Source organism: Mytilus californianus, unplaced genomic scaffold, assembly GCF_021869535.1.
Source record: "Mytilus californianus isolate M0D057914Y unplaced genomic scaffold, xbMytCali1.0.p SCAF_11, whole genome shotgun sequence".
NCBI lineage: Eukaryota > Metazoa > Mollusca > Bivalvia > Mytilida > Mytilidae > Mytilus > Mytilus californianus.
In genome coordinates this window covers 4,748,617-4,775,727 of record NW_026262593.1, presented here as the reverse complement: position 1 = coordinate 4,775,727, position 27,111 = coordinate 4,748,617, and the positions used below count along the sequence as shown (strand labels likewise).

General features: G+C 33.6%; 1 long non-coding RNA gene across 1 annotated transcript; it reads left to right on the top strand.

The window, feature by feature from the left end:
• The first annotated feature begins 1,551 nt into the window (after positions 1-1,551).
• Positions 1,552-26,357, top strand: LOC127719421 (uncharacterized). The gene is made up of 4 exons (XR_007990295.1): positions 1,552-1,716; positions 11,723-11,772; positions 11,940-12,226; positions 25,820-26,357. It is a non-coding gene; the product is annotated as an uncharacterized LOC127719421 (long non-coding RNA).
• The last annotated feature ends 754 nt before the right edge of the window (positions 26,358-27,111 follow it).

The following is a 27,111-nucleotide window of genomic DNA, read 5'->3' as shown; positions in this document are numbered from 1 at the left end:
TTTTCATGACATTAGACACAACATTTTAAAAACATTTTAAAGATGTTTTTGTGTTTGCTGGGTTAACACCTGGGTGGACTGTTCCCACAAAGAGTACCAAAATGTAAATTAACAAAATAACCGAACTCCATGGAAAATTCAAAACGGAAAGTCACCTATCAAATGGCAAAATCAAAAGCCCAAACACATCAAACGAATGAAAAGCAACTGTTATATTCCTGACTTGGTACAGGCATTTTCCCTTATAGAAAATGGCAAACTAAACCTGACCCCATAGCCAACTAAACCTCAACTTGTATGACAATCGCATAGAATTCCATTATACTGACAACAATGTGTGAGCAACCGATTGATAATTTAAAACAAATAATTTGTTTTTGGTTTTTGTTAACCAACTTATTTTCGCGACTTTCGCGAATAGAAAAATTATACGATTATAAATCGTAGCGAATATGTAAAACTTGTATCTTCCCTTATTTATTAAATACATCAAGTTAATTTGGTAATAGCGAAATTAAATCGACGCGAAGTGGATTAGAAAGGGCTAAACGCGAAATAAAGTATACGCGAAAACAAGTTGGTTTACAATATATGCATCTAGCTTTCATCGATCAGAGTTTAACCTTACCACTGGGCATACTTATTAAACAAATATACATCTATGTTTTATAAGTACAAGTTAACCTTCGTTTGGAATTTTAGCCGTTTCATGATTAGTTCATATCAATTTGAATTATGATTTAATGTTAGTGCTATCTTAATAGTGATCATTCTATGTTAAGAAAAGGCGAATGATAAAATGATGTGCTTTACTTTTACAGTCGTAGAGTGCATTGTTTTGAAAACCTGTGCATCAGAAGGAGAAAATAATGTTTATAATCTATTACCTGTCCAATATCAATGTTTAATAATTCAACAAACAATCTGATTTCTTAAACTTATAATTTGGCTATACAAAAATAATTGATATCTTCAAAATAATGTGAGACAATCAAAACTTTATATATGTGAGGCAATTGCAACTCGTATGTAAAAACAAGCGAAACAATCAAGATTTTATTCTTTGAAATGCACCATATTGTTTTAAGATGACACAGTGTCGTTTGCGGTATATCTTTTGGACGCATTGAGTAGATATGACCAAATTTGTTGATTGGAGGATGGATATACTATATTGTCAACATAGTACTTCCAGGCTTGAAAATCAAACCATCTTTCATTAAAGAACCTTAGTGAGCGCGCTCACATACCCCACGTCCCCACATTGTCATTGGAGAAATAAAATAAGTGTTAGAAAAAAAAAATTGTATCAGAAAAAAAATTGAATCATAATTTCCTGTCAATATGCAGATCTACGTAGTATGTCCTTATTATCTACACAGTTTATTGAAATTCTGTTGTGTGGGTTGAGAGGAGTTGCGATGACAAAAGGTTGCAGTAGTATATTGGGCAAATAAGTTTAAAGGGGCGTAACTCCTGGAAAAAAAAATTGAATCGTAATTTCCTGTCGATATGCACATCTACGTAGTATGTCAATATTATATGAAAGGTTTCATGAAATTCTGTTGTGTGGTTTGAGAGGAGTTGCGATGACAAAAGGTTGCAGTAGTGTATTGGGCAAATAAGTTCAAATGGGCGTAACTCCTGGAAAAAAATTGAATCGTAATTTCATGTCGATATGCACATCTACGTAGTATGTCCTTATTATCTGAAAAGGTTTCATGATATTTTGTTGTGTGGTTTGAGAGGAGTTGCGATGACAAAAGGTTGCAGTAGTATATTGGGCAAATAAGTTCAAAGGGGCGTAACTCCTGGAAAAAGAATTGAATCGTAATTTCCTGTCGATATGCACAACTACATAGTATGTCCTTATTATCTAAAAAAGTTTCGTGAAATTCTGTTGTTTGGTTTGAGAGGAGTTGCGATGACAAGAAACAGGACTGACGGACTGACGGACGGACAGACGGACAGACGGACGGACAGACGGACGGACGGACGGACGGACGGACGGGTCAAAAACATTATACCCTCCGCAACTCGTTGCGTGGGGTATAAGTTTGATAAGGGAGTGACTAACGACACGTGTTTCATAATTTAACAAAGTATTACATTTTTTAATACAAACAACTTGGCTCTGTTAAGCAATGCCCAATCTGGACTAAACCGTGCAAACTTCAACCAAACGGAAAAGCGAATTTTGTTTATACAATTTTAAAGCATTTTGTATTTTGCTTTATTCTTAATTTTATTTGTATTTTATTTTTGGGGGCATTGATTGTTTATTTGTTTTCTTTGACTTTTTTATTATGTTCAAATTAAGCTACTTATTTAATCTTGATTGTGTTTGTTTATTGTGTAGCCCATTTTGATTCAAATATAGATATGACACCGAGTGCTATTTTTTAGTATGAAACGATACCGTTGACAGAGATTTGAAAAATACAATAAAACTGTCAAAAATGGAAATTTCATCAAAGAGTGAATTGAAACAAAATTCCATCAAAAGTTGATTAAACAAATTTTCTTTAAAGTGTTAATATAAACAAAGTTCTACTTTTAACTTTTTGAAGAAAAACAAAATACCCTACCTTTTAGCAGCATATCAAATGTTATTGGCTAAATGCCTCATCAGTGCATATTAGTTAGTTGGCAGTATGTAACTTTTTCATTTGTATCATATATTGACGAAACGAGTATGAATTAAAAGTGAATGCAACGAATTATCATTCATCCTTTTATAGAATGTTCATGCTTCTTAATTAATTCGTGTGATATATCAAGGCGGACAAAAAATAAGAAGAGCAATCAAATGTTTCTCCCAGGAATTGTTAAGGTAGTTTTTCTTATCCTGTTCGATCTAAAATTGCAATACGTATTCTAAAATAATAAATAACTAATAATGCATGAATTTCAAATAGTTTTGTCCCTTGTGTTATACAATGTAACCGTCTCAGTGGTCTCGATTTCGAGGCCAAGACTTCGAAGCGAAAGTTCGTCGATCGGTATAACAACATTAACGGTAGCAATTAAAATGCAACATAAAGGGTTTATGTGGTTAACAGTAGACAGTGCCTAAAGGGTTTATGTGATCAACAGTAGACAGTGTCTAAATGGTTTATTTGGTCAACAGTAGACAGTGTCTGAGGGGTTTATGTGGTTTATGTGATCAACAGTAAACATTGTCTAAAGTGTTTATGTGGTCAACAGTAGACCGTGTCTAAGGGGTTTATGTGGTCAACAGTAAACATTGTCTAAAGTGTTGATGTGGTCAACAGTAGACCGTGTCTAAGGGGTTTATGTGGTCAACAGTAAACAGTGTCTAAAGTGTTGATGTGGTCAACAGTAGACCGTGTCTAAGGGGTTTATCAGGTGAACAGTTGACAGTCAGTGTCTAGAGGGTTTATGTGGTCAACAGTAGACTTTGTCTAAAGTGTTTATGTGGTCAACAGTAGACCGTGTCTAAGGGGTTTATCAGGTGAACAGTTGACAGTCAGTGTCTAGAGGGTTTATGTGGTCAACAGTAGACTTTGTCTAAAGTGTTTATGTGGTCAACAGTAGACCGTGTCTAAATGGTTTATGTGGTCAACAGTAGACCGTGTCTAAGGGGTTTATGTGGTAAACAGTGTCTAAAGTGTTGATGTGGTCAACAGTAGACCGTGTCTAAGGGGTTTATCAGGTGAACAGTTGACAGTCAGTGTCTAGAGGGTTTATGTGGTCAACAGTAAACAGTGTCCAAAGTGTTGATGTGGTCAACAGTAGACCGTGTCTAAGGGGTTTATCAGGTGAACAGTTGACAGTCAGTGTCTAGAGGGTTTATGTGGTCAACAGTAGACAGTGTCTAAAGTGTTCATGTGGTCAACAGTAGACCGTGTCTAAATGGTTTATGTGGTCAACAGTAGACCGTGTCTAAATGGTTTATGTGGTCAACAGTAGACCGTGTCTAGAGGGTTTATGTGATCAACAGTAGACAGTGTCTAAATGGTTTATGTGGTCAACAGTAGACTTTGTCTAAAGTGTTTATGTGGTCAACAGTAGACCGTGTCTAAGGGGTTTATCAGGTGAACAGTTGACAGTCAGTGTCTAGAGGGTTTATGTGGTCAACAGTAGACTTTGTCTAAAGTGTTTATGTGGTCAACAGTAGACCGTGTCTAAAGTGTTTATGTGGTCAACAGTAGACCGTGTCTAAGGGGTTTATGTGGTCAACAGTAAACAGTGTCTAAAGTGTTGATGTGGTCAACAGTAGACCGTGTCTAAATGGTTTATGTGGTCAACAGTAGACCGTGTCTAAGGGGTTTATGTGGTCAACAGTAGACCGTGTCTAAATGGTTTATGTGGTCAACAGTAGACCGTGTCTAAATGGTTTATGTGGTCAACAGTAGACCGTGTCTAAGGGGTTTATGTGGTCAACAGTAAACATTGTCTAAAGTGTTTATGTGATCAACAGTAGACAGTGTCTAAATGGTTTATGTGGTCAACAGTAGACCGTGTCTAAGGGGTTTATGTGGTCAACAGTAAACAGTGTCTAAAGTGTTGATGTGGTCAACAGTAGACCGTGTCTAAGGGGTTTATCAGGTGAACAGTTGACAGTCAGTGTCTAGAGGGTTTATGTGGTCAACAGTAGACTTTGTCTAAAGTGTTTATGTGGTCAACAGTAAACAGTGTCTGAGGGGTTTATGTGGTTTATGTGGTCAACAGTAGGCTTTGTCTATAGGGTTTATGTGGTCAACAGTAGACTTTGTCTAAATGGTTTATGTGGTCAACAGTAAACAGTGTCTGAGGGGTTTATGTGGTTTATGTGGTCAACAGTAGACTTTGTCTATAGGGTTTATGTGGTCAACAGTAGACTTTGTCTAAAGTGTTTATGTGATCAACAGTAGACAGTGTGTAAAGGATTTATACAATATGTCAACTCTGAACTGTCTCGTGTCTATAACTAAAAAGAAGGGAAATATTTAACAAAGGTAATTGAAGACCCATAATCAACAACAAATGAGAAGAAATGATGAGCACTATAATCTGGTCCTTTTGATCGGAAGAATAGGAAACAATCCTCAGTCCGTTCAAAACATTGTTATAATTCATCAATAAATTAAATGATTTATTCTAGACATTTTGTTAAGGAAGAGGCTTTTTAAATCTAAACATGGTGTGACAAAGTTGTCGATGTTGACCAATATGACAAAATGTGTGAGCCTTAAAAGCATACTGCACATCAGTTGAAGCACCATTAGTACCACTGGGTCAACACCTTTTCTGGTCGATTGTTAATCATCGAGGGTATCACACGCCCAGTAGCTCACGTTTTGTGACCTGGCATGGAAATACGGTTAAGGTTCCTTTATTTTCACAATCTAACTTCAAGGTTTTAATAATCTTGTTCAAAGATAGATAATTATTCATTTTTGAGGCAAATTCTTTTAGTATTTCAATTCTATAAGATGTATTGATTTTTACATTTTCTTTTTTTCTAAATATTTGTCTCTAGTGATTACTAATTTAAAAATTAGCTGAAGAGGCAATTTTCAAAGAATCTTGTAGTGAATTTTTTCTAATTATTTGGACTTCATAATTTCAAGACAGATGCATAGAAAATGTACTTCATCTACAACAAAATAGAGAGTACTTTTGGAATTTGCAAAATATGCATTGCATGTAGTCAAATGCACATATAGTTTACAGTTATAAAGCAATATAATAGGGAATAAATACATATACATGTACATTGTGCTGCGAATTGATCAGTTTAAAGTTCTTTAATTTTGTAATTAATGCAATAAAATTATTATCATATAGCATAGCTTAAGAGACATTTATTGTCGGAATGTGTAACTGGCGCAGTAAAATTGGTACCGTTAATTTTATTTCAAAGGATATTGTAGTGTGTATTTTCTAATTAAATTCGGACTACATATTTCCAAGGCAGATGGAACGAAAATACACTTCTTCTACAACAAAACAATCGAATCACTATTTATTGTAACCATAAGTTTTGATTAATTATAGATGATTATGTCATTAATTCAACACGAAAAATGAGGCTCATATATAAGAGCCTGGATCGCACATCTAGCAGAATTTAACATATTCATATTTGATGATAAAATCGTCCAAGCCCAACCCCTCAAAATCAACTGGCACTTCCCTAAATAATTTTAACTTCTTAATTTGATTTTTTACTGTTAACAGTTAATGTCTATACATTAATGTTTTCAAGAATATATCAATAAATCTTTTCTTCGTTATTAAAGGGCAATAATTCTAGTATGTAATAGATAAACACTTTTTCTTATGAGTCTTATGTACACGAATAGCGCGTCTGCCGTATTAAATTATAATCCTGGTACCTTTGATAACTATTTACACCACAGGGTCGATGCCACTGCTGGTGGACGTTTCGTCCCCGAGGGTATCACTAGCCCAGTAGTCAGCACTTCGGTGTTTATATAAATATCAATTATATGGTAATTTTTATAAATTTCCTGTTACAAAACTTTGAATTTTTCTAAAAAACCAAGGATTTTCTTATCCCAGGAATAGATTACCTTAGCCGTATTTGGCACAACTTTTTGGAATTTTGGGTCCTCAATGCTCTTCAACTTTGTACTTGTTTGGCTTTATAACTATTTTGATCTGAGCGTCACTGATGAGTCTTATGTAGACGAAACGCGCGTCTGGCGTAATAAATTATAATCCTGGTACCTTTGATAACTATTTACACCACAAGGTCGATGCCACTGCTGGTGGACGTTTCGTCCCCGAGGGTATCACTAGCCCAGTAGTCAGCACTTCGGTGTTTATATGAATATCAATTATATGGTCATTTTTATAAATTTCCTGTTACAAAACTTTGAATTTTTCTAAAAAACTAAGGATTTTCTTATCCCAGGAATAGATTACCTTAGCCGTATTTGGCACAACTTTTTGGAATTTTGGGTCCTCAATGCTCTTCAACGTTGTACTTGTTTGGCTTTATAACTATTTTGATCTGAGTGTCACTGATGAGTCTTATGTAGACGAAACGCGCGTCTGGCGTATTAAATTATAATCCTGGTACCTTTGATAACTATTTCAGCAGAACTTGACTTTTGAATATTTTCGCCCAACTTTTCTACTTGGATCTTTCCCGCGTTCAAATTGTAACTTTAGTATTATTGTGCTCAATGAAACAGTCACTTAAGTTGATGGATGTGTCTCGAAGATCTACACAAGATTTAAAGAAAATATTTGAATTACTGAAAGACTGTTATGTAATATTCATTTTCAAACGATAATGGTTCTTTAGCATTTGACATTCTTTTCTTTTATCAGGGAACTAAGGTTTCAAGGCACTTGTGTACATTGAAAACTTATAATTCCGAGTTTATATTTTCTGCGTATTTCGGACTCGGTTGTCAGATATTTGTGTAATTATGACTATGTCGTGCGACATCTTGCTTTTTCTCCATTTCTTTTTTTTTTCTTGTCAGTATTATTATACCTCTACTTTTAGTTAAAGGCATCCTAGGAGATTACTGGACAAATGATGAGCATGATGAAGCATCACCATAATGAAAAACACCATATATGTAACTGTGTCGTTCGAACTCGGAACTTTTTAAATGGCCGCCATTTTTCAGCGTACCAAAGTAACACGACATTCATTCATATTTTATTTTTACATATCCGTGAATTGCTTTTTAACTAAGCTTAACTCATATTCCCACTTTAATGAAGCAGAGCGTGATGTTTTTATATTTATGATCGCAGAGTTTTCCCTTTAGGGTTATACGTTGCTTCGATGCATTTTCTCATTTTCAATTAAAAATTATATCATTAGTTTTATAGTTGAAACTATAAAATACAAATATCAGTTGTGCTTCTCCGTTTAATTTTCATTGTCAGTTGTATATATTTGCATTTATGACATGAATTATCATTGATATGGTCATAATTGTGCTATTTTTAAATCATTAAAAATATGTAGTTGGCGACTGGAGATTAAGAAATAGACTTTATACTGTTCGAATTATATCGGTTCTTTACATTTATCTAAATGATACAACTTGTCATGAAGTTTAAATTGAAACAACGATTTTTGAATTCCAATTACTTTAGAAATTCAAGCAACGTTTCGTGAACATTTGAATTTGAATAATCCTCTTGATGCGACATATTGGTGTGTATTTCTTTTTGCTTTATTACTTTTAAGCAGGAAGTCTAATTAAGTTCGAGTATCAACCAAGAAATTTGATAAAAACAAACAGCTTTGTAGAGGTGATGTTATAGTCTTTCCATCTCTTATAATAGTTGCATTCAAATTGACAAAACAATTCAGTTTGGTAATCGTATTCTAGGTATACCTTTGCTTGCACATCCTTTATCTAAATTTTGCCCTGTACATGCGTATAAAAGGATGTGTTATTTAAATCCGTGCACTCCAGATGATGCCGCCGTTTCTGATACACAAAAGGGGAAATGTATTCCTATTACTTATAACCAGTTTCAGAATTACTTTATAAAATTGGGCTAAATCCAAAATTATTTTCTTCCCATAGTTTACCATAGTTTCCGAAGAGGTGGAGCAACGTTTGCTTCGAAAGCATGGATTTCTCCTAGTTTTATTCAATTGATGGGCGATTGCACAATATATTGTCAGTTCTTTGTCTGATAAGATTAATGTGGCGGAATAGATTAAAAAGTTTGTTTTAAAATAAATTTGCTCTTTATAGATTTTAGGTCTACTCTGGTATGCGACTCCATAGCCAAGCATGTGAAAACTATTAGAAAGTGTCATTGGCTAGCCTTTCCCGAAGCACATATTTGGGACATAATAAACTTGCTAAATTGTGGAACAATTCAGGTAAATTATTATATAATTCTGATACATGTAGGAACCAATGATGTTGGTACCTATGAGGTTGCTGATTTTGATTTAGCCTATAATGTGCTTATTTCTGCAATTGAGAAATTAATTAACCCACATACCGTAGTTATGTCAGCAATTATTCCACGTTTACTTGATTTTCAGAATACATGTTATTTTTTTTTCACCACCATTAATGCTAGTTTAAGAAGATTATGCTTTTTACGTGGTGATCAGTTTGTAGCTACGTATAAACCCGTATTGAAATTTGGGATTCCAACTTGTGAACTTTATTCACCAACTGCAAGTTGCATTGGAATTATTTTGACAATTCAAAGTTGACAATTTTTTTTATTGCTCATTGTTAAACAGGAGGATGTTCAGTCTCATCTTGTGACTGTTAACAGAAGGAGCAATATAATTCTGTAGAAATCTTGTGTTAAATTGTGCTTGCAGTAGTGGGTGATTTGTATATATCCTTAATGAAGTTATTATTTAGTTTTCTTACCATTCTTGTCAGAAATATCTGACCATTCATGTCAGTATTATTATTTTTTCTTATCTGTTTATAAGATGAAACATGGCTTTGAATTTACTCTGTAACTTAATTAGCATTTAAAATTTGTTTATTATCAATCAATGTGCTGTGTTGACCGTTTGGAAATTAGTTTTTTTTTGGTGCTGAACACTAATTGAATTAACTTTAACGTCTTTTATTTTTTTGTTATATGAAATTGTAATAATTTGCCAAAATTAAATGTTTTATTTTAATTCGCTTTAATCATTTCATAACATTAAGTATTCAGTATTGTTTTGCATCCAGTCGTTTCAAGGTATATATCTGCCGTCTAGTCTTTTGTCTTAGATTCTGATTGATTGACCGTACTTAGTTCGAAAGAGCAAATTGTGCTATTTTTAATTCATTAATAATTATAATTGGCGACTGGAGATTTAAGAAATAGACTTTATAATGTTTGTTTTATTTCGGTTCTTTACATTTATCTAAATGATACAACTTGTTATGAATTTTATACTGGAACAACAATTTTTGATTTGTTCCTTTATCGACTTGTGATTTAAAAGAAAGTTTTTCATTCTGCCGTTGATTGCCGAAAACTAACCCTCCCATTATTTATGCTCAGTAGTTTCAGTTTCATTTTCTGTGGAAGTTTTATTTTTCAGCGTATGTTCCAAGCTGATTTTCTACTGTGGAAAGACGTATTTACAAGGTAATTGTTTACTGATCAGAGAACGATGGATCAACATAGTTTATCACTGATAATTTAGATTCGTATTCACTCGCAATGGATATAGACGTGTGAATTTTAGATTCATTTTTACTTTACTCGCTAGATGTAGAAGTGTTGTTGGCAGATGGTGATGAACATTGCTTGAATTATCTTCAACGTAAATTAGTGATTTTTCATATGAAATTGTACTCATTTGCAAAATTAAATGTTTTATTTTAATTTGCTTTCATAACATTAATTATTCAGTATTGCTTTGCATCCAGTCGTCTCATGGTATGTATCTGCGTCTAGTCTTTTGTTTTATATTCTGATTGATTGACCGTACTTAGTTGAAACAGCAAATAATAAATAAAATGTTTACAAAACTTTGAATGTTTCGAAATACTAAGGATTTGACCCCAGGAATAGATTACCGTAGCTTTATCTGGCAAAACCTTTCGGAATTTTGGGTCCTCAATGCTCTTCAACTTCGTACTTTATTTGGCTTTTTAAATTTTTTGATTCAAGCGTCACTGATGATTGTTTTGTAGACGAAACGCGCGTCTGGCGTTCAATGTTTTATAAATAAAATTAAATGTGGGGTATATGTCAATGAGACAGCAATCCCACGAAAAACAATAAAAAAATAAAGTATACGCGAAAACAAGTTGGTTTACAATATTTGCTATTAATATATGCATCTAGCTTTCATCGATCAGAGTTTAACCTTATCACTGGGCATACTTATTAAACAAATATACATCATTGTTTTATAATTACAAGTTCACCTTCGTTTGGAATTTTAGCCGTTTCATGATTAGTCCATATCAATTTGAATTATGATTTAATGTTAGTGCTATCTTAATAGTGATCATTCTATGTTAAGAAAAGGCGAATGATAAAATGATGTGCTTTACTTTTACAGTCGTAGAGTGCATTGTTTTGAAAACCTGTGCATTAGAAGGAGAAAAAAATGTTTATAATCTATTACCTGTCCAATAAAATGTTTAATAATTCCACCAACAATCTGATTTCTTAAACTTATACTTTGGCTATACAAAAATAATTGATATCTTCAAAATAATGTGAGACAATCAAAACTTTATATATGTGAGGCAATTGCAACTCGTATGTAAAAACAAGCGAAACAATCAAGATTTTATTCTTTGAAATGCACCATATTGTTTTAAGATGACACAGTGTCGTTTGCGGTATATCTTTTGGATGCATTGAGTAGATATGACCAAATTTGTTGATTGGAGGATGGATATACTATATTGTCAACATAGTACTTCCAGGCTTGCAAATCAAACCATCATTCATTAAAGAACCTTAGTGAGCGCGCTCACATACCCCACGTCCCCACATTGTCATTGGAGAAATAAAATAAGTGTTAGAAAAAAAAATTGTATCAGAAAATTAATTGAATCATAATTTCCTGTCAATATGCACATCTACATAGTATGTCCTTATTATCTACACAGTTTCTTGAAATTCTGTTGTGTGGGTTGAGAGGAGTTGCGATGACAAAAGGTTGCAGTAGTATATTGGGCAAATAAGTTCAAAGGAGCGTAACTCCTGGAAAAAAAAATTGAATCGTAATTTCCTGTCGATATGCACATCTACGTAGTATGTCCATATTATCTAAAAGGTTTCATGAAATTCTGTTGTGTGGTTTGAGAGGAGTTGCGATGACAAAAGGTTGCAGTAGTGTATTGGGCAAATAAGTTCAAATGGGCGTAACTCCTGGAAAAAAATTGAATCGTAATTTCCTGTCGATATGCACATCTACGTAGTATGTCCTTATTATCTGAAAAGGTTTCATGAAATTCTGTTGTGTGGTTTCAGAGGAATTGCGATGACAAAAGGTTGCAGTAGTATATTGGGCAAATAAGTTCAAAGGGGCGTAACTCCTGGAAAAAAAATTGAATCGTAATTTCCTGTCTATATGCACATCTACGTAGTATGTCCTTATTATCTGAAAAGGTTTCATGAAATTCTGTTGTGTGGTTTGAGGGGAGTTGCGATGACAAACTGTTGCAGTAGTACATTGAAGTAAATAAGTTCAAAGGGGCGTAACTCCTGGAAAAAAAATTGAATCGTAATTTCCTGTCGATATGCACATCTACGTAGTATGTCCTTATTATCTGAAAAGGTTTCATGAAATTCTGTTGTGTGGTTTGAGGGGAGTTGCGATGACAAACTGTTGCAGTAGTACATTAAAGTAAATAAGTTCAAAGGGGCGTAACTCCTGGAAAAAGAATTGAATCGTAATTTCCTGTCGATATGCACAACTACATAGTATGTCCTTATTATCTAGAAAGGTTTCGTGAAATTCTGTTGTGTGGTTTGAGAGGAGTTGCGACGACAAGAAACAGGACTGACGGACTGACGGACGGACAGACGAACAGACGGACGGACGGACAGACGGACGGACGGACGGGTCAAAAACATTATACCCTCCGAAACTCGTTGCATGGGGTATAAGTTTGATAAAGGAGTGACTAATGACACGTGTTTCATAATTTAACAAAGTATTACATTTTTTAATACAAACAACTTGGCTCTGTTAAGCAATGCCCAATCTGGACTACACCGTGCAAACTTCAGCCAAACGGAAAAGCGAATTTTGTTTATACAATTTTAAAGCATTTTGTATTTTGCTTTATTCTTAATTTTATTTGTATTTTATTTTTGGGGGCATTGATTGTTTATTTGTTTTCTTTGACTATTTTATTATGTTCAAATTAAGCTACTTATTTAATCTTGATTGTGTTTGTTTATTGTGTAGCATATTTTGATTCAAATATAGATATGACACCGAGTGCTATTTTTTAGTATGAAAAGATGCCGTTGACAGAGATTTGAAAAATACAATAAAACTGTCAAAAATGGAAATTTCATCAAAGAGTGAATTGAAACAAAATTCCATCGAAAGTTGATTAAACAAATTTTCTTTAAAGTGTTAATATAAACAAAGTTCTACTTTTAACTTTTTGAAGAAAAACAAAATACCCTACCTTTTAGCAGCATATCAAATGTTATTGGCTAAATGCCTCAACAGTGCATATTAGTTAGTTGGCAGTATGTAACTTTTTCATTTGTATCATATATTGACGAAACGAAAAAGTGAATGCAACGAATTATCATTCATCCTTTTAAAGAATGTTCATGCTTCTTAATTAATTCGTGTGATATATCAAGGCAGACAAAAAATAAGAAGAGCAATCAAATGTTTCTCCCAGGAATTGTTAAGGTAGTTTTTCTTATCCTGTTCGATCTAAAATTGCAATACGTATTCTAAAATAATAAATAACTAATAATGCATGAATTTCAATTACTTTTGTCCCTTGTGTTATACAATGTAACCGTCTCAGTGGTCTCGATTTCGAGGCCAAGACTTCGAAGCGAAAGTTCGTCGATCGGTATAACAACATTAACGGTAGCAATTAAAATGCAACATAAAGGGTTTATGTGGTTAACAGTAGACAGTGCCTAAAGGGTTTATGTGATCAACAGTAGACAGTGTCTAAATGGTTTATTTGGTCAACAGTAGACAGTGTCTGAGGGGTTTATGTGGTTTATGTGGTCAACTGTAAACATTGTCTAAAGTGTTTATGTGATCAACAGTAGACCGTGTCTAAATGGTTTATGTGGTCAACAGTAGACAGTGTCTGAGGGGTTTATGTGGTTTATGTGGTCAACAGTAAACATTGTCTAAATGGTTTATGTGGTCAACAGTAGACCGTGTCTAAATGGTGTATGTGGTCAACAGCAGACCGTGTCTAAATGGTTTATGTGGTCAACAGTAGACAGTGTCTAAAGGGTTTATGTGGTGAACAGTTGACAGTCAGTGTCTAGAGGGTTTATGTGATTCACAGTAGACAGTGCCTATAGGGTTTATGTGATCAACAATAGACAGTGTCTAAATGGTTTATGTGGTCAACAGTAGACAGTGTCTGAGGGGTTTGTGTGGTTTATGTGGTCAACAGTAGACAGTGTCTAAATGGTTTATGTGGTCAACAGTAGACTTTGTCTAAAGAGTTGATTTAGTCAACAGTAGACAGTGTGTAAAGGATTTATACAATATGTCAACTCTGAACTGTCTCGTGTCTATAACTAAAAAGAAGGGAAATATTTAACAAAGGTAATTGAAGACCCATAATCAACAACAAATGAGAAGAAATGATGAGCACTATAATCTGGTCCTTTTGATCGGAAGAATAGGAAACAATCCTCAGTCCGTTCAAAACATTGTTATAATTCATCAATAAATTAAATGATTTATTCTAGACATTTTGTTAAGGAAGAGGCTTTTTAAATCTAAACATGGTGTGACAAAGTTGTCGATGTTGACCAATATGACAAAATGTGTGAGCCTTAAAAGCATACTGCACATCAGTTGAAGCACCATTAGTACCACTGGGTCAACACCTTTTCTGGTCGATTGTTAATCATCGAGGGTATCACACGCCCAGTAGCTCACGTTTTGTGACCTGGCATGGAAATAGGGTTAAGGTTCCTTTATTTGCACAATCTAACTTCAAGGTTTTAATAATCTTGTTCAAAGATAGATAATTATTCATTTTTGAGGCAAATTCTTTTAGTATTTCAATTCTATAAGATGTATTGATTTTTACATTTTCTTTTTTCTTAATATTTGTCTCCAGTGATTACTAATTTAAAAATTAGCTGAAGAGGCAATTTTCAAAGAATCTAGTAGTGATTTTTTTCTAATTATTTGGACTTCATTATTTCAAGACAGATGCATAGAAAATGTACTTCATCTACAACAAAATAGAGAGTACTTATGGAATTTGCAAAATATGCATTGCATGTAGTCAAATGCACATATAGTTTACAGTTATAAAGCAATATAATAGGGAATAAATACATATGCATGTACATTGTGCTGCGAATTGATCAGTTTATGTCGTAACTACAATACCCTTCCCTTTTCACGAATGTGACATACCGAATTAGACTATTTACCGGATTTGTAATAACATAAGCAACACGACGGGTGCCACATGTGGAGCAGGATCTGCTTACCCTTCCGGAGCACCTGAGATCACCCCCAGTTTTTGGTGGGGTTCGTGTTGCTTAGTCTTTAGTTTTCTATGTTGTGTCATCTGTACTATTATTTGTCTGTTTGTCTTTTTATTTTTGGCCATGGCGTTGTCAGTTTGTTTTCGATCTATGAGTTTGACTGTCCCTCTGGTATCTTTCGTCCCTCTTTTAAAGTTCTTTAATTTTGTAATTAATGCAATAAAATTATTATCATATAGCATAGCTTAAGAGACATTTATTGTCGGAATGTGTAACTGGTGCAGTAAAATTGGTACCGTTAATTTTATTTCAAAGGATATTGTAGTGTGTATTTTCTAATTAAATTCGGACTACATATTTCCAAGGCAGATGGAACGAAAATACACTTCTTCTACAACAAAACAATCGAATCACTATTTATTGTAACCATAAGTTTTGATTAATTATAGATGATTATGTCATTATTTCAACACGAAACATGAGGCTCATATATAAGAGCCTGGATCGCTCACCTAGCAGAATTTAACATATTCATATTTGATGATAAAATCGTCCAAGCCCAACCCCTCAAAATCAACTGGCCCTTCCCTAAATAATTTTAACTTCTTAATTTGATTTTTTACTGTCAACAGTTAATGTCTATACATTAATGTTTTCAAGAATATATCAATAAATCTTTTCTTCGTTATTAAAGGGCAATAATTCTAGCATGTAATAGATAAACACTTTTTCTTATGAGTCTTATGTAGACGAAACGCGCGTCTGGCGTATTAAATTATAATCCTGGTACCTTTGATAACTATTTACACCACAGGGTCAATGCCACTGCTGGTGGACGTTTCGTCCCCGAGGGTATCACTAGCCCAGTAGTCAGCACTTCGGTGTTTATATGAATATCAATTATATGGTCATTTTTATAAATTTCCTGTTACAAAACTTTGAATTTTTCTAAAAAAACTAAGGATTTTCTTATCCCAGGAATAGATTACCTTAGCCGTATTTGGCACAACTTTTTGGAATTTTGGGTCCTCAATGCTCTTCAACTTTGTACTTGTTTGGCTTTATAACTATTTTGATCTGAGCGTCACTGATGAGTCTTATGTAGACGAAACGCGCGTCTGGCGTATTAAATTATAATCCTGGTACCTTTGATAACTATTTCAGCAGAACTTGACTTTTGAATGTTTTCGCCCAACTTTTCTACTTGGATCTTTCCCGCGTTCAAATTGTAACTTTAGTATTATTGTGCTCAATGAAACAGTCACTTAAGTTGATGGATGTGTCTCGAAGATCTACACAAGATTTAAAGAAAATATTTGAATTACTGAAAGACTGTTATGTAATATTCATTTTCAAACGATAATGGTTCTTTAGCATTTGACATTCTTTTCTTTTTGAATTGTCAACCACGTGATAATTGTCCCCATAGGTAAGCTATATCAGGGAACTAAGGTTTCAAGGCACTTGTGTACATTGAAAACTTATAATTCCGAGTTTATATTTTCTGCGTATTTCGGACTCGGTTGTCAGATATTTGTGTAATTATGACTATGTCGTGCGACATCTTGCTTTTTCTCCATTTCTTTTTTTTTTCTTGTCAGTATTATTAAACCTCTACTTTTTGTTAGAGGCATCCTGGGAGATTACTTGACAAATGATGAGCATGATGAAGCATCACCATAATGAAAAACACCATATATGTAACTGTGTCGTTAAAACTCGGAACTTTTTAAATGGCCGCCATTTTTCAGCGTACCAAGGTAACACGACATTCATTCATATTTTATTTTAACATATCCGTGGATTGCTTTTTAACTGAGCTTAACTCATATTCCCACTTTAATGAAGCAGAGCGTGATGTTTTTATATTTATGATCGCAGAGTTTTCCCTTTAGGGTTAAACGTTGCTTCGATGCATTTTCTCATTTTTAATTAAAAATTATATCAGATTCATTAGTTTTATAGTTGAAATTATAAAATACAAATATCAGTTGTGCTTCTCCGTTTAATTTTCATTGTCAGTTGTATATATTTGCATTTATGACATGAATTATCATTGATATGGTCATAATTGTGCTATTTTTAAATCATTAAAAATATGTAGTTGGCGACTGGAGATTAAGAAATAGACTTTATACTGTTCGAATTATATCGGTTCTTTACATTTATCTAAATGATACAACTTGCCATGAAGTTTAAATTGAAACAACGATTTTTGATTTCCAATTACTTTAGAAATTCTAGGAACGTTTCGTGAACATTTGAATCTGAATAATCCTCTTAATGCGACATATTGGTGTTTATTTCTTTTTTGCTTTATTACTTTTAAGCAGGAAGTCTAATTAAGTTCGAGTATTAACCAAGAAATTTGATAAAAACAAACAGCTTTGTAGAGGTGATGTTATAGTCTTTCCATCTTTTATAATAGTTGCATTCAAATTAACAAAAACAATTCAGTTTGGTAATCGTATTCTAGGTATACCTTTGCTTGCACATCCTTTATCTAAATTTTGCCCTGTACATGCGTATAAAAGGATGTGTTATTTAAATCCGTGCACTCCAGATGATGCCGATGTTTCTGATACACAAAAGGGGAAATGTATTCCTATTACTTATAACCAGTTTCAGAATTACTTTATAAAATTGGGCTAAATCCAAAATTATTTTCTTCCCATAGTTTACCATAGTTTCCGAAGAGGTGGAGCAACGTTTGCTTCGAAAGCATGGATTTCTCCTAGTTTTATTCAATTGATGGGCGATTGCACAATATATTGTCAGTTCTTTGTCTGATAAGATTAATGTGGCGGAGTAGATTAAAAAGTTTGTTTTAAAATAAATTTGCTCTTTATAGATTTTAGGTCTACTCTGGTATGCGACTCCATAGCCAAGCATGTGAAAACTGTTAGAAAGTGTCATTGGCTAGCCTTTCCCGGAGCACACATTTGGGACATAATAAACTTGCTAAATGGTGGAACAATTCAGGTAAATTATTATATAATTCTGATACATGTAGGAACCCATAATGTTGGTACCTATGAGGTTGCTGATTTTGATATAGCCTTTAATGTGCTTATTTCTGCAATTGAGAAATTAGTTAACCCACATACTTTAGTTATGTCAGCAATTATTCCACGTTTACTTGATTTTCAGGATACAGGTTATTTTTTCACCGCCATTAATGCCAGATTAAGAAGATTATGCTTTTTACGTGGTGTTCAATTTGTAGCTACGTATAAATCCGTATTGAAATTTGGGATTCCAACTTTTGAAATTTATTCACCAACTGCAAGTTGCATTGGAATTATTTTGATAATTTAAAGTTGACAATTTTTTTTTTTGCTCATTGTTAAACAGGAGGATATTCAGTCTCATCTTGTGACTGTTAACAGAAGGAGCAATCTAATTCTGTACAAATCTTGTGTTAAATTGTGCTTTCAGTAGTGGGTGATTTGTATATATCCTTAATGGAGTTATTATTTAGTTTTCTGACCATTCTTGTCAGAAATATCTGACCATTCATGTCAGTATTATTATTTTTTGTTTTCATTCTTATCTGTTTATAAGATGAAACATGGCTTTGAATTAACTCTGTAACTTAATTAGCATTTAAAATTTGTTTAGTATCAATCAATGTGCTGTGTTGACCGTTTGGAAATTAGTTTTTTTTTGGTGCTGAACACTAATTGAATTAACTTTAATGTCTTTTATTTTTTTGTCATATGAAATTGTAATAATTTGCCAAAATTAAATGTTTTATTTTAATTCGCTTTAATCATTTCATAACATTAAGTATTCAGTATTGTTTTGCATCCAGTCGTTTCAAGGTATATATCTGCCGTCTAGTCTTTTGTCTTAGATTCTGATTGATTGACCGTACTTAGTTCGAAAGAGCAAATTGTGCTATTTTTAATTCATTAATAATTATAATTGGCGACTGGAGATTTAAGAAATAGACTTTATAATGTTCGAATTATTTCGGTTCTTTACATTTATCTAAATGATACAACTTTTTATGAATTTTATACTGGAACAACAATTTTTGATTTGTTCCTTTATCGACTTGTGATTTAAAAGAAAGTTTTTCATTCTGCCGTTGATTGCCGAAAACTAACCCTCCCATTATTTATGCTCAGTAGTTTCAGTTTCATTTTCTGTGGAAGTTTTATTTTTCAGCGTATGTTCCAAGCTGATTTTCTACTGTGGAAAGACGTATTCACAAGGTTGTTGTTTACTGATCAGAGGACGATGGATCAACATAGTTTATCACTGATAATTTAGATTCGTATTCACTCGCAATGGATATAGACGTGTGAATTTTAGATTCATTTTTACTCGCTAGATGTAGACGTGTGCACAAAGTGTTGTTGGCAGATGGTGATGAACATTGCTTGAATTATCTTCAACGTAAATTAGTGATTTTTCATATGAAATTGTACTCATTTGCAAAATTAAATGTTTTATTTTAATTTGCTTTCATAACATTAATTATTCAGTATTGCTTTGCATCCAGTCGTCTCATGGTATGTATCTGCGTCTAGTCTTTTGTTTTATATTCTGATTGATTGACCGTACTTAGTTGAAACAGCAAATAATAAATAAAATGTTTACAAAACTTTGAATTTTTCGAAATACTAAGGATTTTTGACCCCAGGAATAGATTACCGTAGCTTTATCTGGCAAAACCTTTCGGAATTTTGGGTCCTCAATGCTCTTCAACTTCGTACTTTATTTGGCTTTTTAAATTTTTTGATTCAAGCGTCACTGATGATTGTTTTGTAGACGAAACGCGCGTCTGGCGTTCAATGTTTTATAAATAAAATTAAATGTGGGGTATATGTCAATGAGACAGCAACCCCACGAAAAACGGAATGACATCTAGAAACCACATCTAGGTTTCAGCAATAAACAGGTTTCTATGTAATATGTCAAATTCTAAATTGTTCTGGGTATTTGAAAGATGTGATTAATTCTAACAAACACAACCAGTATTTTCTAGTTTTACTTGGTCATTAGCCTTTCGTCGGATGTAGTCGCAAGTCTATTAGATTATATACAATTTCTGATATTTTTGTCTGAGAATACTTTGAAGTTATAACAGTATAAAAGCATATGTTTTGAACATGTTACCATTTTTAAACACCTCAAGATGGCTAAATTTTTTTATCATTCCATCAGTTTAAAATGAATCATCGAATAAGACAGCTCGTATCATTTGAATCAAGCGAACGCCGATTACATTAACACCTGGGTGGTCTGTTCCCACAAAGAGTACCAAAATGTAAATTAACAAAATAACCGAACTCCATGGAAAATTCAAAACGGAAAGTCACCTATCAAATGGCAAAATCAAAAGCCCAAACACATCAAACGAATGAAAAGCAACTGTTATATTCCTGACTTGGTACAGGCATTTTCCCTTATAGAAAATGGCAAACTAAACCTGGCCCCATAGCCAACTAAACCTCAACTTGTATGACAATCGCATAGAATTCCATTATACTGACAACAATGTGTGAGCAACCGATTGGTAATTTAAAACAAATAATTTGTTTTTGGTTTTTGTAAACCAACTTATTTTCGCGACTTTCGCGAATAGAAAAATTATACGATTATAAATCGTAGCGAATATGTAAAACTTGTATCTTCCCTTATTTATTAAATACATCAAGTTAATTTGGTAATAGCGAAATTAAATCGACGCGAAGTGGATTAGAAAGGGCTAAACGCGAAATAAAGTATACGCGAAAACAAGTTGGTTTACAATATATCCCAGCAGACACAGCAACGTTGATTCAACATTGAATAAACGTCAGATTTCAACGTTGAATCAATGTTGAAAAGTAGTGTTGGATTGAAAATTGATATGACGTTGAAAACATAACGTTGATTCAACGTCAGCTTCCAACGTTGAAAATAGGTTGAATTTTGGTCTAAATTTGGTCAATGCAAGTTGAAAACAAGTCGAATGATGGTTGAACTGTGGTTAGTGTATGTTGAAATTAGGTCGAATGCTGGTTGAACTGTGGTCAGTAAATGTTGAAATCAGGTCGAATGCTGGTTGAACTGTGGTCAGTGTATGTTGAAATTAGGTCGAATGCTGGTTGAACTATGGTCAGCGTATGCTGAAAACATGTTGAATGTTGGTTGAACTGTGGTCACTGTATGTTGAAATCAGGTCGAATGCTGGTTGTTCTGAGGTCAGTGTATGCTGAAAACCTGTCGAATGTTGGTTGAACTGTGGTCAGCGTATGTTGTAAATAGGTAGACTGTTTTAGGCTTAACGTTAATGCAAGTTGAATCTCGAAATGTGGTCAATGTTGAGAATATGATTTTGAACATTGGTTTAATTGTGGGTTGTCAATAGCTGAAATCATTACCATTTGTCAATAGCTGAAATCATTACCACTTGTCAATAGCTGAAATCATTACTACTTATTATATCCATCAGTGCCATTTTATGTGTAATAAAACTTTCACAAAACTATATGTACTAAGTGGTGATAGTCATGTGTCGGTGGTTGATATACATGTAGTCTGTTGCAGAGTTCTTTATTTAGGAGATTTCTGCCTGTTCCAATATTTCCCTTTTTGTATTTCGCTAAATTTTATGATTAAAAGGAAAATAAATCATTCCCTTTGTTTTGGTAATTATTATACTGGTAATGAGACCACTCACTTCTGAATCTGGTGTTTATGATACAAGACTTGACAAGAAGAACAGGCACAACTTATTAACCTTACCAGGCAAAGATAATCTTGAACTTTATTGTAGTGTCAGTTGGCATACATTTTTGTACTTTCATTTTTCATTATAGACAGGATCATGTTTGTTCATACACAAAATATGTTTGTGACATAAAACAGTAATTATATAACATGTTGCTCACATATGCATCTTACAATTTCAAACAAACACAAACTGAATACTTAATTTTATTTAAAATATTAGTCCTTTTGCTAGACACATTCCCGATATCTCTGGGCGTATTTTAGATATATTGCACACTAGTTCCACATTGTTGTCCATGTTGCACATTTGTGACTTGTAGCTATAGCATCTGCAACAGAAAAAAAACATATTATACTATCTTTATCATAACTAGGTTAATATTATTTTGCAGCTCAAATAAAGAACAGCACTGTAATATGTGAAAAAATAATCTCTGTGCAATGATATTGTTTTTTTTCAAATATTTATTGAGAGCAACCATGTGCTTTTTTTAAACTTGAGTTCAGATATAATAAAAAAAAAAATTTTAATACAAAAAACCTATAGATTTTAGTAGACAATGATACTAGAGCACATTTAAAAGAAATTGTGACAAAATCCCACACAATTTTGAATGTGGAAAACAATGATATATATTTCAATACTCACCTCTTATTATTTCAAAAAAGCTTGAACCACCAAAGGCATGTTTATTCTTTTTACCCGTCATGTATTTTTCAGACATCGGTTTATTGGTGAAGACATCTACAAAAAAGACACTTTTAAGTGCAGCATTTTCAAATTGTCACAACTCCTTCTATAACTTGAAAAAGAAAAATAAAGTTTTATATGTGTGAAACGCTTACAAAATTGGGATTTCCAAAACCTTTCACAATTTGGTTGAAAATCTGTAAGTTCAATTATTTTTATTGTAGCATTAAGGGAAATTTGTCCTGCAGAATCCAACAAGATTCTCGAATCAGTGGGGGATCCGGAAATTTTTATAAGGGGGTCCATTGAGTGCATAAGAGGGGCCCACTCTAGTCATGCTTCAGTGATTTCTTATACAGTCAACCACTTTTTTCCCTCAAAAGGTTCGCCTCTGGAACCAAGGGCTTTAGAATTAATTTTAATCCTAAATCATAGTTTGAAGATCTCACAATAAGCTATTAGTGGCATTTCAATTTATTTTATCTTGACAGTCACTCATCTTGAAAAACAATAATGCACCACAAGCACCAAGATCTTGACAGTCACTCATCTTAAGAAACAAATAATACACCACAAGCACCGAGATCTTGACAGTCACTCATCTTGAGAAACAATAATGCACCACAGGCACCGAGATCTTGACAGTCACTCATCTTGAGATACAATATTGCACCGCAAGCACCGAGATCTAGATAGTCACTCATCTTGAGATACAATATTGCACCGCAAGTACCGAGATCTTGACAGTCACTCATCTTGAGATACAATAATGCCCAACAAGCACCGAGATCTTGACAGTCACTCATCTTGAGATACAATAATGCCCCACAAGCACCGATATCTTGACAGTCACTCATCTTGAGATACAATATTGCAACGCAAGCACCGAGATCTTGACAGTCACTCATCTTGAGATAAAATAAGGCCTCACAAGCACCGAGATCTTGACAGTTTCTCATCTTGAGATACAATAATGCCCCACAAGCACCGAGATCTTGACAGTCACTCATCTTGAGATAAAATAAGGCCTCACAAGCACTCATATTGTTCAGTGGCGGATCCCGAAATTTTCATAATGGTTGGCCCACTGACTGCCCTAAGAGGGGGCCCGCTCCAGTCATGCTTCAGTGATTCCCTTTATAATCAACCAAATTTTTCCCACAAAAGGGGGGACCCGCCTATGTTGTTAGTATAAAACCCATAAAACAACGCCTTTCGGCAGATAAAGCTTTGGGTGGTCACCTTAAGATGCTTTAGCTGTATTTGGCAAAACTTATAGGAATTTTTGGTCCTCAATGCTCTTCAACTTTGTACTTTATTTGACCTTTTCAACATGTTTTGATTGGAGCGTAACTGATGAGTCTTTTGTAGACGAAATTAACGCGCGTCTGGCGCAAAATACAAAATTTCAATCCTGGTATCAATGATGAGTTTATTTACTTTCATATAATTCAAAATGAATAATATTCATGGATTATTTATTTTATTGATATATTTCATTATATTTTTAAATATTTTATCAATTAATATTTTCAGCATGTTAATGTGCTATACTCAAGCAGTAGTTCAACTTTGAACCTTTGCTTACATTCTTCTTTAAACTGCAATAAATTCAAGTCTTTCCGACGTGATACGTCTTTTTTAAATTTTACGTATACATGCATATGGGTTATGTTTAGATATTAAAACTAAAGGAATATTGTCTATTTCCTTGAATTTTTTGGGCTGTAATAATTCAGTACGGTCAATTGAACAAGCATCTATTTCGACTTTATCATAACTCAGTATCAAATAAACCACTTTGAAATTGGTCAGATTGTGTATTAATTTGTTATGGTCACACGTGTTTCTTATCCACCGAATTGCTTCACATGATTAGTAAATCTTCGGAATACATGCTGTGAGTGACATCTATTCTGATGCAGAGAAAATAATTTGTTTGTTTTAAATGTATTTCAAGGTCAAGAATGCCATGCGTTGTAAATCTTTTAATTACATCAACATATAAAATATCGAGTTTGAGATTAAATAGGTGAACTTCAAAAAAGGGGTTATAATGATTTGCCATACTTGCGGGGACAGCGAATAATTACAGCTACAATACTGTTAACATTAAATTATCATATAACTATTATTAAAGCAAACAATGAATGAAAATTATACTTACTTTGCACTGCTTCGAGCAACTGCTAACTTGTTGTGGTAATCATATTGGCGCAAATAAATTCGAAATGTCGGCCTCATACGCATGCGCAAATTAGAAAAAAAAATCTCTTTCGCGTAAGTTAATTCATTCGATCTTATCGTGTAAATTTGAAGATTTATATACACATGCAACAGAATTCCAAATTATTAACATTTATTCCCAATAATTCCTGCAAAGTTGTATATATATAAAATGATTCAATCTCATCTGGAATGAAATTTCGGTCGACACTTATAGTCATCAACCTTAAATAAACCTTTTATCAACGTTATAATTTCAACCTATCAAAACATTGAAAGCATTAACTTAAATTCAATGTTGATTCAACGTTGACAGTTCAACGTTGATATTTTTAACCACAAATCAACGTTGATTCAACAACGTGATTTAAACGTTGATAGGATTGACGTTGATACAACGTTAATTTCACGTTGATCAACGCTACAACCAAATTTCAACAAATTTTCAACGTTGGTTCAACGTTGTGTGCCTGCTGGCAAAATAATGTGAGACAATCAAAACTTTATATATGTGAGGCAATTGCAACTCGTATGTAAAAACAAGCGAAACAATCAAGATTTTATTCTTTGAAATGCACCATATTGTTTTAAGATGACACAGTGTCGTTTGCGGTATATCTTTTGGACGCATTGAGTAGATATGACCAAATTTGTTGATTGGAGGATGGATATACTATATTGTCAACATAGTACTTCCAGGCTTGAAAATCAAACCATCTTTCATTAAAGAACCTTAGTGAGCGCGCTCATATACCCCACGTCCCCACATTGTCATTGGAGAAATAAAATAAGTGTTAGAAAAAAAAAATTGTATCAGAAAAAAAATTGAATCATAATTTCCTGTCAATATGCAGATCTACGTAGTATGTCCTTATTATCTACACAGTTTCTTGAAATTCTGTTGTGTGGGTTGAGAGGAGTTGCGATGACAAAAGGTTGCAGTAGTATATTGGGCAAATAAGTTTAAAGGGGCGTAACTCCTGGAAAAAAAAATTGAATCGTAATTTCCTGTCGATATGCACATCTACGTAGTATGTCAATATTATATGAAAGGTTTCATGAAATTCTGTTGTGTGGTTTGAGAGGAGTTGCGATGACAAAAGGTTGCAGTAGTGTATTGGGCAAATAAGTTCAAATGGGCGTAACTCCTGGAAAAAAATTGAATCGTAATTTCCTGTCGATATGCACATCAACGTAGTATGTCCTTATTATCTGAAAAGGTTTCATGAAATTTTGTTGTGTGGTTTGAGAGGAGTTGCGATGACAAAAGGTTGCAGTAGTATATTGGGCAAATAAGTTCAAAGGGGCGTAACTCCTGGAAAAAGAATTGAATCGTAATTTCCTGTCGATATGCACAACTACATAGTATGTCCTTATTATCTAAAAAGGTTTCGTGAAATTCTGTTGTTTGGTTTGAGAGGAGTTGCGATGACAAGAAACAGGACTGACGGACTGACGGACGGACGGACAGACGGACGGACAGACAGACAGACGGACGGACAGACGGACGGACAGACGGACGGACAGACGGACAGACGGACGGACGGACGGACGGACGGACGGACGGGTCAAAAACATTATACCCTCCGCAACTCGTTGCGTGGGGTATAAGTTTGATAAGGGAGTGACTAACGACACGTGTTTCATAATTTAACAAAGTATTACATTTTTTAATACAAACAACTTGGCTCTGTTAAGCAATGCCCAATCTGGACTAAACCGTGCAAACTTCAACCAAACGGAAAAGCGAATTTTGTTTATACAATTTTAAAGCATTTTGTATTTTGCTTTATTCTTAATTTTATTTGTATTTTATTTTTGGGGGCATTGATTGTTTATTTGTTTTCTTTGACTTTTTTATTATGTTCAAATTAAGCTACTTATTTAATCTTGATTGTGTTTGTTTATTGTGTAGCCCATTTTGATTCAAATATAGATATGACACCGAGTGCTATTTTTTAGTATGAAACGATACCGTTGACAGAGATTTGAAAAATACAATAAAACTGTCAAAAATGGAAATTTCATCAAAGAGTGAATTGAAACAAAATTCCATCAAAAGTTGATTAAACAAATTTTCTTTAAAGTGTTAATATAAACAAAGTTCTACTTTTAACTTTTTGAAGAAAAACAAAATACTCTACCTTTTAGCAGCATATCAAATGTTATTGGCTAAATGCCTCATCAGTGCATATTAGTTAGTTGGCAGTATGTAACTTTTTCATTTGTATCATATATTGACGAAACGAGTATGAATTAAAAGTTAATGCAACGAATTATCATTCATCCTTTTATAGAATGTTCATGCTTCTTAATCAATTCGTGTGATATATCAAGGCGGACAA